The sequence below is a fragment of the Eublepharis macularius genome, chromosome 9 (assembly GCF_028583425.1).
Source record: "Eublepharis macularius isolate TG4126 chromosome 9, MPM_Emac_v1.0, whole genome shotgun sequence".
NCBI lineage: Eukaryota > Metazoa > Chordata > Lepidosauria > Squamata > Eublepharidae > Eublepharis > Eublepharis macularius.
The window spans coordinates 103,290,792-103,303,275 of record NC_072798.1 but is presented as its reverse complement, the minus strand read 5'-3'; positions in this window follow the sequence as shown (position 1 = coordinate 103,303,275).

The following is a 12,484-nucleotide window of genomic DNA, read 5'->3' as shown; positions in this document are numbered from 1 at the left end:
CTTGGGAACAATAGCGATGCAAACAGCTATGCCCGCTCCCCGCCTTCACCCTCTTGGGAACAGCAGCAGAGCAGGTGGCAATGCCTGCCCCCTTCATTCACTCAGCTGGGATCAGGAGGGAAGTGGAAGGCAATGCCTGCCCCATTTTCATCTGGCCATGATCAGACACAAAGCAGGTGGCAATGCCCACACCCCTTTCACCCTGCTGGGATCTAGCGTGGAGCAGGTGGAAATGCCAGCAACCCTTCAACCCACCGGAATCAGGCATGGAGCAGGTGGCAATGCCCTCTCCCTTCACTCAGCTGAGATCAGGTGCAGAGCAGGCAGCAATACCCGCCCTCCTTCACCCGGATGGAATCAGGAGTGGAGCAAGAGGCAGTGCCTGGCCCTCTTCACTCAGCCAGGATCAGGAGCAGAATATGTAGCAATGCCTGCCCCCCACATTCACCTGGCCAGGATCAGGCACAAAGCAGGTAGCAATGCCTGCCCCCTTCACTCAGCTGGAATCAGGAGTGGAGCAGGCGGTAATTCCCACCCCTGCCTTCACCCGGCTGGGATCAGGAATGGAGTGGGAGGCAATGCCTGCCTCTTCACCCAGACAGGATCAGGTGCGGATCAGGTGGCAATGCCCATCCCCCCTTCACCTAGCTGGGATCAGGCACAGAGCAGGTGGAAATGCCCACGTCCCACCTTCTTCCAGCCAGGATCAGGAGTGGAGCAGGTGGTAATTTCCACCCCTGCCTTCACCTAGCTGAGATCAGGCTGGTGGTAATGGCTGTCCCCCACCTTCTTCTGGCTGGGATCAGGAGCGGAGCAGGCGGTAATTCCCACCTCCGCCTTCACCTGGCCAGGATCAGGCACGGAGCAGGTGGCAATACCTGCCCCCCTTCACCTGGCCAAGATCAGGCACAGAGCAGGTAGTAATGCCCATGTGCTTCCTTCATCCAAGCACAGAGCTGGTGGCAGTTCCCACCCCCACCTTCTTCCAGCCAAGATCAGGAGTGGAGCTTGAGGCAATGCCCACCTCCCCTTCACCCAGATGGGATCAGGCGCAGATCAGGAGGTAATTGCCCTCCCCCCTTCATGTGGCCAGAATCAAGCATGGATCAGGATATAATGCCCACCCCCTTTCACCCTCTAGGATCAGGCGTAGAGCAGGTGGCAATGCCCACCTCCACCTTCGCCCAGGTGGGATCATGAGCAGAGAACGTAGCAATGCCAGCCCCCTGCCTTCACCCACCTGGGAACAGGCACAGAGGAGTTGGCAATACCCACTAATCGCCTTCTTACAACTGGGATCAGGGGGCAGAGCAGGTGGCCATGCCCAACTCCTGCCTCCACCCAGCTGGGATCAAACAATGCCCGCTCCCCTCTCTCCTTCACCCGGCCAGGATCAGGAGTGGAGCAGGAGACCATGCTTGCTCCCCACTCGCCCCACTCACCCAGCCAGGGCAATGCCCCCCCACCTTCACCTAGATTGGATCAGGCGTGGAGGAGGAGACAATGCCCACCCCACCTTCACCCAGCTGGGATGCCTGCCTGCCCGCCCTCCCCTTTCTAGAGCCCGTTGTATTTTTCCCCCACAACAGGCTTTGTTGCTAGTAGAAAAATAAATAAAATTAAGGTAGTAGTTCGGAACTAGGTTGGAGATCTGGACCATTTTTCTTGGTGTGTTTATATTGTTCTTGGGGACAACGAAGATGATTTCTCACTGCAATGCTTGATAGAAGTATGTTTTAAAATAAAAGGAGAACAAAGGGAAGGGAATATGAAACATCCATATTGTTTAATCTCTTCTGTGTGCCACAGCAGAATGGTAAATGTCAAGGTTTTTTCCTACTTTGTAGTTACAGTGCTTCAATGTGGAGTGTTTTCTCCTTTATCTCGTTATTAAAAGAGGCATAAACAAACACAATGGTGGTTTTATAAGCTTAAGGAGAAGATCCTTGGCCTTACGAATCGTGCCTCTACATTAGTCACATAATTTTTTTAAGAGGGGGTTAATAGCAAGATGAAGGTGACTGAGTACTGACTGAGGTGCTGGAACAAATAAAAACAATGAACTCACTGTTAACATGCTTAATAAGTGATGTGAAAAAACTGTACCTGAGGTATTGGAGAGCTATTGCCCACCCGAGTGGACAAGACTGACCTTGATAGACCAGCTTGATGGAAGGCAACTTCATGTATTCAGAGTACAAGGCAGGGCTTTTTTCAGGGGGAATGCATGGAAATGGAGTTCCGGAACCTCTTGAAAATGGTCACATGGCTGGTGGCCCCGCCCCCTGATCGCCAGACAGAGGGGAGTTGAGATTGCCCTCCATGCCGGCGAGCAGCGCGGAGGGCAATCTCAACTCCCCTCTGTCTGGAGATCAGGGGGCGGGGCCACTGGCCATGTGACCATTTTCTCCAAGGGCAACCAGCTGAGTTCCACCACCTCTTTCCCCAGAAAAAAAGCCCTGATACAAGGTACTCAATACTCCTGGCAGAAAGGTACAGAGACCTGGCCACCCTACTTATGAACCAGTTTTCCATTAAAAGTTCACAAATCGGTGTACAATAATACCCCCCCCCCGGTCGTAATCGAAAACAAACAGAACGATAAAGTTATTTAACATATTTTAAAACCAAGTCATAAAAATGCATAGATGGGGGTGGTGCCTCTTCACAGCAGAAGCGTTTCTAATTTCACTTGAGGCAATCAGAAAATGGCCACCATGAAATGCTACAGTCAATCACAAAATTTTGGGCATTTGAATCTAATTCAGCTCAATATTTTCCCCACATGATCTGGCAACTCCATAGAAGGCAACTCTCCAGAGAATTGGGGATTACAGGACAAGGGCTTTAGGGGGGTAGGTTAGGTTTCAGTCTGGGTACATTTCTTTTCTGAAATTAATAAGTAGCGAAAAGCTGCCTGAACAAATACAAAATGACTGCGAGCTGCATGAGGCTGGAGCCCATCCTGTCTTTCCTCCACCCCATGGGAATAGCTTTTGTTATCCGACACTCATGAGGGAACAGGGGCTGCTGGTTGATCAGATGTGCTGGGTAGACATGGCTGTTATTGCTGTGCCCAGCCTTGCACCCAGAGTCCTGAATGCCACTACTGGGTCACTTGCAGCACAGAGGCCCCAAACGTTTTGTTTTTATTCTTCTCCCATTGCTGTTCTGAGTGGTGGGCAAGAGAGACAACTGGTGAGAACTTCCCACCATAGCAGGAGGTCTGGTAACCCAAAGGTGCCAGAGCCAATGTTGGAAATCCTAAAAGGCTGCCATTTTGTGCCGATTCTCCACCTTCAAAACTCCATGGATCATGAGCTCTTTTTGGGAATTGAGTGTCAGACTCTGCCAGGGGATTCTCTTAGACTACTTCACTTCATCAGGCCAGGCTGGATGAGTTAAAGGTCTTTATTAAGAGATTTCCACCATTAGAGCACAGTACAAAGCAATTGCCAGGAATACCAGAGCAAGGCCCAGTGGGCTAGTTACACCCTCCTCTCTCTTCCCCCTTTTTCGAGTAGAAGTCCGTTAGTCTTGGCGCGGGAAAGCTGGAAGGAGGAAGAGATGCAGGCATCAAGGCTCCAGGGTCGTTTGGCTGGTTCCCAGGTGCCTTGAGATAAGACAGCTGAGTGCAGGACAGCAGCAGCAGAGAAAACAGCAAGAGAACAGCAGAACTACAAGCTATCTATGCTCCCCATCCCCCACAGTAAAAGAAGTGTCAGGCCTGCCTGACATCGAGGGGGTTTCTGTACATTTCTCTTACCAGTTCAGCACAGCTTTTCTACATTTGAAGGGCAATCACATGTCCAAAAACACATAATAAACATCCAAGAGCCTCAGATCATAGAATCATAGAATCATACAGTTGGAAGACAACTCTAGTCATCTAGTCCAACCCGCTGCACAATGCAAGAAATTCACAAATACTCCCCGACTGCCCCAATGACCTTGCTCCATGCCCAGAAGATGGCAAAACACCGTCAGGATCCCTAGTCAAGCTGGCCTGGGGGAAATTGCTTCCTGACCCTAAAGTGGGGATCAGCATTACCCTGGGGGTGTAAGAAGGGGCCACGAGAACTAAGCACTGATGTAACCCTTCCTGCCCTCCCTCTTATGATCTGCCCAGGTTCACAGAATCAGCATTGCTGTCAGATGGCCATCAAACCTCTGCTTAAAAACCTCCAAAGAAGGAGAGCCCACCACCTCCCAAGGAAGGGACCGCTCTGTCAGGAAGTTCTTCCTAATGTTTAGCAGAAAGCTCTTTTGATTTCATTTCAAGCCGTTGGTTCTGGTCTGAGCTTCTGGGGCAGTGGAAAACAACTCTGTGCCATCCTCTATATGACAGCCCTTTAAGTACTTGAAGATGCTTATCATTTCACCTCTCAGTCGTCTCCTCTCCAGGCTAAACATTCCAAGCTCTTTCAACCTTTCCTCATAGGACTTCGTCTCCAGACCCCTCACCATCTTTGTTGCCCTCCTCTGGACACGTTCCAGCTTGTCTATATCCTTCTTAAATTGTGGTGCCCCAAACTGAACACAATACTCTAGGTGAGGTCTAACCAGAGCAGAGTAGAGCGATACCATCACTTCTCGTGATCTGGACACTATGCTTCTGTTGAGACAGCCCAAAACTGCATTTGCCTTTTCAGCTACCACATCACACTGCTGACACATGTTCAGTGTATGGTCTACTAAGACCCCTAGATCCTTTCTGCAAATACTACTTCCAAGACAAATCTCCCCCATCCTATAGTTATGCATTTGATTTTTCATTCCTAAATGCAGAAATTTGCATTTCTCTCTGTTGAAATTCATTTTATTTGTCAGGCTATGGATGACAGGCTATGGCAGATAGATCCCTGTACCATTGCAACAAGAAATCCAAGCTCTTGGTTAAACGGCCTTATTCAGAAATCCAATCATTTCCACAGATATGTCCATAGGATTACTCAGAAGCAAGGTAATCATCTAAGCAATAAAAGCAAGTTGACAGGAATAGTAACATGGGGGAAAATCCTTCCTCTTAACCTACATATTTGCTCCTTCCCCCTCCCAACAGTAAAACAGGACTTTTGGTGCGAATTTGTCCTGAGAATGTCTCGCATATTTGTACTATCGAGACACTGAGAAAGCAAGAGATCAAAGCTGAGACATAGCAGTGCCTGGGAGTGAGCAGTATGCAAGGTCAGAAGCACTGAAAGTTTCTACAGTCCGTTAGATAAGGCACCTGCAATAAGCCTATGAAAGGAAACAGTTATGGCATTGGCAATATGACATCAAGTTACAGCATGAAACATTGGTTCAGAACATTGTTAGCATTGCTGACAACAGCATCAGCATTGGCATGGATGGGGGTCAGACATGACAGTTTTAGCCCAGTTTTCCAGCCTGTCAAGATCATCCTGTATCCTTACTCGGTCTTCAACTGTATTTGCTACCCCTCCCAATTTAGTATCATCTGCAAATTTAATAAGCATTCCCTCTATTCCTTCATTCACATCATTTATAAAAATGTTGAACAGAACAGGTCCCAGGACTGATCCCTGAGGAACTCCACTTGTCACTCTTCTCCAAGAGGATGAGGAACCATTAACTAGCACTCTTTGGATGCTATCTGTCAACCAGTTACAGATCCACCTAATAGTAATAGGATCCAAACCACATTTTACCAACTTGTTGACAAGGATATTATGTGGAACCTTAACAAAAGCCTTACTGAAACTGAGATAAACAATGTCTACAGCATTCCCCTGATCCAGCAAGGTAGTAACTTTCTCAAAAAAAAAGAGATAAGGTTAGTCTAACATGACTTGTTCTTGAAAAACCCATGCTGGCTCTTAGTAATCTCAGCCATCCTTTCTAAATGCTCAAGGACTGACTGATGATTTGTTCTAAGACTTTTCCGGGTATAGATGTCAAGCGGACAGGTAGTTACCTGGATCCTCATTTTTTCCCTTCTTGAAGATGGGGACAACATTTGCCCACCTCCAATCTTCTGGCACCTCGCCTGATCTCCAAGAATTCTCAAAAATAATGGACAGAGGCTCAGAAATTACATCTGCGATTGCTTAGATATACAGATTAAATTTAACAGAGGTACCTATTTCAAAATCTAAGAAATCTGCTAGCATTACAAAATGTTTCTCAAGATTTTTCTAGCTATTAATTGGGTTGTCATGTCCGTTCTCTCCCACACAGTTTTGCAGGATTATTTATACATTAATGGAAAATCCCCAAATCCCCAAATCAATAGCTAAAATCTAGAAGGATCGTTTTAGGTGGGTAGCCATGTTGGTCTGCAGGAGAACAGCAGGACTGGAGTTCAGTGGCACCTTAGAGCCAAGCTACAAGTGACGCCTGACACAGGTTGGACACTTGTCAGCTTCCCTCAAGTTTTGATGGGAAATGTAGGCGTCCTGGTTTTACAGCTTGGCTCTCCATTACAGCTGCAAGACCAGGATGCCTACATTTCCCATCAAAACTTGAGGGAAGCTGACAAGTGTCCAACCTGTGTCAGGCATCACTTGTAGCTTGGCTCTTAGAGACCAACAAGTTTTCGAGAGTCAAAGCTCCCTTCCTCAGAAAATCTTACTGGTTTCTAAGATGCTAGTGGACTTAAATCCTAAAATCTATAAGATTTTCCTTGCCATATTTTTTTTTAAAAAACCTCATTCACAAACCTAGGATTCAGAAAACATTGCATCAAAATTCAAGTAAGTTATATGGAAAAGATGGGAAATAAACTATTAAGATGAGAGCAAAATGAGAAATGTTTTCAGCAATAAACACAATTAAGAGGGTAGAGGAGAGATCTTGCTGATTTATGAGCAACATATGCAATGATAATACATTCATAAAATGTTATCCACTGAGCAATCCAATAAATTTGTTTATCTCTGTGCTCAGAGTAAGACAGTAACATTGCCAACCAACCAACTGCAAACATTAGAGATTCCAGATTAATTACCATCTGCATAGGACAGATGTTAAAATCCTCGGTTTCGCAGCACGCCTTCCACTGTTTATTTCCTAGGGAGGGTTCCATTTTCTGATCAATAAATGTATCAGACAGGCTGTTCATCTTGCCAGAGAGGTCAGAGCAATGACAGAGGTACATCTGTTTTTGTGTCATATAAAGGCTAAGGAAATGAATCTTATCTGGGCAGATCTGCTGTGAAAGCCTTTCAGTCTGGTTGCTGATGAATTTTTAAGCACAGGGAGATTTGGAACATTGGTGCTTTTAAAAACCCTTTTTCACAGATTGTCTGACCTGCCTTGAGTCTGTGCTTTACAGAGGCTGGTACAAAAAGATAATGAAGTTAAAGAGCAAAATATTGGCAGAGTCCTTTAAAACTTTTAGAGTGGCTTCATTCAATCATATTAGCACTTCAGGATGCAGATAGGGGGCATGTGCATAGTGCATACTGTGTCTCATGTTTAAGTGCTCCTCCGCTAAAAAAAACACCCTATTGTATACTTAACATTAAATCCAAAAGTTTAAAAAATGACAAGCAATTATTTATTGGAAAAGGCAATATGTGCTGTTACTGCTACTCAACAAATTTATTACTTATTTACAAAGTTTATATCCCACTTCTCAGCCCTCGTCAGGGCCACTAAGGAAGCTAACAAATTAAAAAAACATACATAATAAAACCATATCTTAAAAACCACTAAAACAAACAAAAGTACATCATCAGAACAATTAAAACCAGAGCTCAAATACATATACAAAAACATAAAAACAACAATTAAAACGTTGGTCAGGAAGGAGAGTTCACTTACAAATGAAACAAAAATGTCTTCACCTGTTAGCAGAAGATGGCAGCTGTTTTCACACTGCTTACCGGCCACAGAACATCGCGCCGAGCTCCCGGAATGACAGTGTCTTCCTGGCGTGAAATCGCACCAGGAAGACACTGTCGTTCCGGGAGCTTGGCGCGATGTTCCATGGCTGGTAAGCAGTGTGAAAATGGCCAGCAAGAGAAGGGGGCAGACTCCCCTAGAGAGAGAGAGCGCCAGAGTTTTGGAGTTCGAGAGTTTAAAAATTTTAATAGTACCTATGCAAGTCACCATTATATATTTCAGGTACTGCTAAGAAACCAGCCAATGAAAATGCATCCTTTTAAAACTGTCTGACGAACAATATATAACAAGCAGTTTCTTAAAGTCTTTAAAAAAGAGGGAGGGGGATTAAACTGAGTTATATCCAGGTATTTTTTAACCATGAAGATTTGCTACCAAAAAACTTCAATTTATACATTTGTGGGTTTTATTACGATGGTTTATGCTCATGTTATTTGTCAGGTTTTATATTTGTCTCTCTGTTTGAAAAAGTAGGGAAATAATCTCTTCTGAATTTCAGTTCTTGTCAATGTCCCATAATTCATAAACCGGATGAGAAAATTTGCAGCCCAGTTTGGCTCAATCTTGTCAGATCTTGGAAGCTGAGCAGAGCTGGCCCTGGTTAGTACTTGGATGAGATACCACGTAGGAAGCCCAGAGTTGCTACACAGAGGCAGACAATAATAATAATAACTGTAATAACATTTGATTTATATGCTTCCCTTCAGGACAACTTAACACTCATTCAGAGTGGTTTACAAAGTGTGTTATTAGTATCTTAATGACAATCGCCCTGTGAGGTGGGTGGGGCTGAGAGAGCTCTGAGAGAGCTGTGACTGACCCAAGGTCACCCAGCTGGCTTCAAGTGAAGGAGTGGGGAATCAAACCTGGCTCTCCAGATTAGAGTCCTGCCACTCTTAACCACTACACCAAACTGGCAAGCCACCTCTGCTCATTTCTTGTGAGTCCTGTTTTCCCATGGGTCAAAAATACTCTGAGAAACTGTTTGTGGAACTGTATGGATAACCAGATGAGCCTGATCTTGTCAGATCTCGAAAGCTAAGCAGGGCCAGCCTTGGTTAGTAATTGGATGGGAGACCTCCAACAAAGGCCATGGTTGCAGAGGCAGGCAATGGCAAACCACCTCTCAGTTGTCATAAGTCAACTATGACTTGAGAGCACTCTCCACCACCACCAGGGGTTTTGAACAATCCCGTAATGGAACTGGAAGACGAGGATTATTGCAAACAAGTTCAGGGACAATCTACTGTATTGCTAAAGGCACTGAATTTATTGTGGTGCCAGTTCTATTGGATCACTGGGAAATAAACTGTAACTGGCATGCTATATAGAAGAATAGAAGTGTTTTCATGCTTGTCTATGCTTTTTATGCTGTTTGCTGCTTTTATTGTTTTATGTTATTTTAATTGTCTCAATATCATGAGCAAAAAACATTTTTTGGAATGTGTGTACGAATATATTAGAGAACAAATAAATAATGATAGAAAAAAGCAGTAGTCCAGTAGCACCAGTAAGACTAACAAAATTTGTGGTAGGGTATGAGCTTTCATGAGTCACATTTCACTTATTCAGATACAGGTAGAATGTGAGTCCATCTGTCCTTATATCTTGGAGAGTGACGTGATTAACAAAGCCAAATGATAATAGCCAATGAGCAACAAAGGCAGGCGTAATGGAATAGGGTGGGGTATGCAGAGGGGTAGTGGGTGTGGAGAAATCAGCATTGGTCACGAGACAGGAAGCCTAGGTCTTGATTCAGTCCAGGTGGATGCACTGACTTCAGCTTCGTTATCAGTTGCAATTCAGCAGTCTCTTTTTCTATTCTCCCTTTGAAATCCCTCTGCAGGATAACTTCTACTTTTAGATCAGCAGCTGAAAGTCCTGGAAGGTTAAAATTTCCCCCCACTAGTTTTTGAATTTTTTGATTTCTGATGTCAGACTTATGTCCATTAATTTTTTGTCGAAGGGACTGGCCAGTTTGTCCAATATAGAGAGTGGAGGGGCATTGCTGACGCGTGATGGTGTAAATCACGTTGGAGGATGAGCAGGAGTATGAACCCGAGACGGTATGGCTGATGTTGTTGGGCCACTTATGGTATTGTTCGGATTTTTTTGAAAGCAAAGTTGGCATCTTGGTTTGTTGCAGGCCTTGATACCAGAGTCCATGTTAACGTTAAGTAGTTTAACATTATGGGTGAATAGTTGTTTTAGGTTAGCAGGCTGACTGTAAGCAAGAAAATGTCGCCCCCCCCCCCCCAGTGCCTGTGCGAGGAAAGTGTCACCATCCAGCATGGGATAATGCGTTGGACTGGCTTGAGTTGTGAGCTGTAGGTGAACATCAACGGTGTTCTGTTGTTATTTGGGGGGGGGCTTGTCTTGTAGCAAGCTGTTCCTGGGTGTCATTCAGGCCTTTCTAATCATCTTTCTCACTAAGTCGGGGATACTGTAGTTGCAGAAATGTCTGTTGCAGATTCTTCAGGTGACTATCTCTGTCTGAGGGGTTAGAGCAGATGCGAGTATAGCGCAGGGCTTGGCTATACACAGTGGATTGCTTGATGTGGCTGGGGTGGTGGTTTGAGGCATGTAGATATGTTTGCCAATCGGTTGGTTTCCAGTATAATATGGTACTTATGTGTCCCTCGTGTATCCATACTGTGGTGTCCAGGACGTTTATTTCTTGTGTAGAGTGATTCATAGTTAGATTGATGGCGGGGTGGAATTTGCGGAAAGCCTGGTGGAACCTCTAGAGGGCTTCTTTGCCCTGGGTCCAGACAATAAAAATGTCATCAATGAATCTCATGTAAAGCCAATGGGTAGATAATCAGATTATTAGATATATGATGATATAGGATGCTAGAAATATTTATTCCTAAAAGAATTATTAATCTCCTTCCCCTGAGATAGTTCATCTTACCAAAAGTTTTTATTAACTTCCCTCAAAAATCCTAGAGATGTTTCAGTGGAAATGGTCCTATACTGCCTGGTTAATATAGATACAAATAATATAGATACAAATAGTTCAGTGGCAAATTCTATTGTATAAACTATATACATTATCATTTCTGCTTTTGCTCCACCAAGGAAGTGCGACAGTCGCGGAGCCCAACCCTTCCCAAAAAGCGGAACAAGTACACCACAAGTGCCTCGAGAGTGACGTCAAAGAGGAAGAGGAGATAGACTGAATACAAGCCGTGCAGCCCAAATGCCCTGAGCAGCAGCTGTATAGGGGTCCCCCTTGTGCCAGTTGTGGGGGAACCCATGAGAGAAGATACAGCACGTTCCGTAATGCAGAATGCTGGGCGTACAGAAAAAAGGGCCACGTCGCTCAGGTCTGTAGTGCATCCAAGAGGGGAAGCTCCCCACCACAGTCTCCACACTGATGGACGGCAGAGAAGGGCTTGCGACAGTCCAACGAATGTAATACCATGAACGAGTGTTCTGGCAGGACTCTTGTCCTGAACACCCATGTGGCTGTCAAGCAAAAAATCTGCATCACAGTACACATTGAGGGGACACCATGTGAGATGGACGTGGACTCTGGGTCAGCGCTCTCCATCGTCTCCATGGACACTTCCAACCGAGTGTGCCCCAGCTGGAGGAGCTGACAGCTAGAGCCATGCGACCTCATCCTGACGGACTTCCAGGGATGGCGAGTTCCAGTGGCCGGAGTTGGCTGAGTCATGGTCAGCTATAAAGAGTTTCATGGGCCCCTCTGCTTGGTTGTAGTCAAGGGGCGCCTCACTAGTTTGCTGGGATTCGATCGGTTTGAGGCGTTGGGCATTCAAGTCACCGGAGTCCAACAAGTCAACCAATCCGACATAGATGCTGTTTGTGAGGAGTTTTCCGCTGTGTTGAATGGCTCGTTAGGATGTTATAAGGGGCTGCCCCTCTCCTTTGACGTCGATCCAACAGTACTGCCAATTTGCCTTAAGGCGCGCCGGGTCCCATTTGCTCTCAAACCATGCATAGATGAAGAGTTAGAACGCCTGAGCCCGTGTCGCACACCTGCTGGGAGACGCCAATTGTCGTGCCCATCAAGGCCAATGGGGATGTTCACATTTGTGCAGACTACAAGCGCACGATCAACAAGGTGCTACAGCAGCGTGCATATCCTGTACCAGTCGTCAGCCACCTCCTGGCGTCCTTAGCAGGAGGGAGGATATTCGCAAAAATCGACTTAGCACAGGCACACCAACCGCTCCCTGTGGACGACACCACCACAGAAGCTCAGACCATGGCAACACACTGCAGGGAGTTCAAGGTCAACAGGCTTCAGTTCGGGGTCAGTGTAGCCCCAGGCATTTTCCAGGGACTCATGGAAGGCTTGCTGCGGGGAATCCCGGGTGTCATTCCATATTTTGATGATGTGCTGATTGCAGGAGCATCCCCCACCGAGCTTGCCGGCCATCTCCGAGAAGTGCTACGCCTCCAGGACGCTGGACTCAAAGTCATGAAAGAGAAGTGCCAGTTCAGCGTTCTGCGAGTGGAGTTCTTCGGTTTTCTCATCAATGCTGACGGCATCCACCCGACGGACAGCAAGGTGCGAGCTGTTGCTGACACACCACTGCCTTGCTCTAAGAAGGAGTTACAAGTGTTCTTATGGCTTCTGAACTTT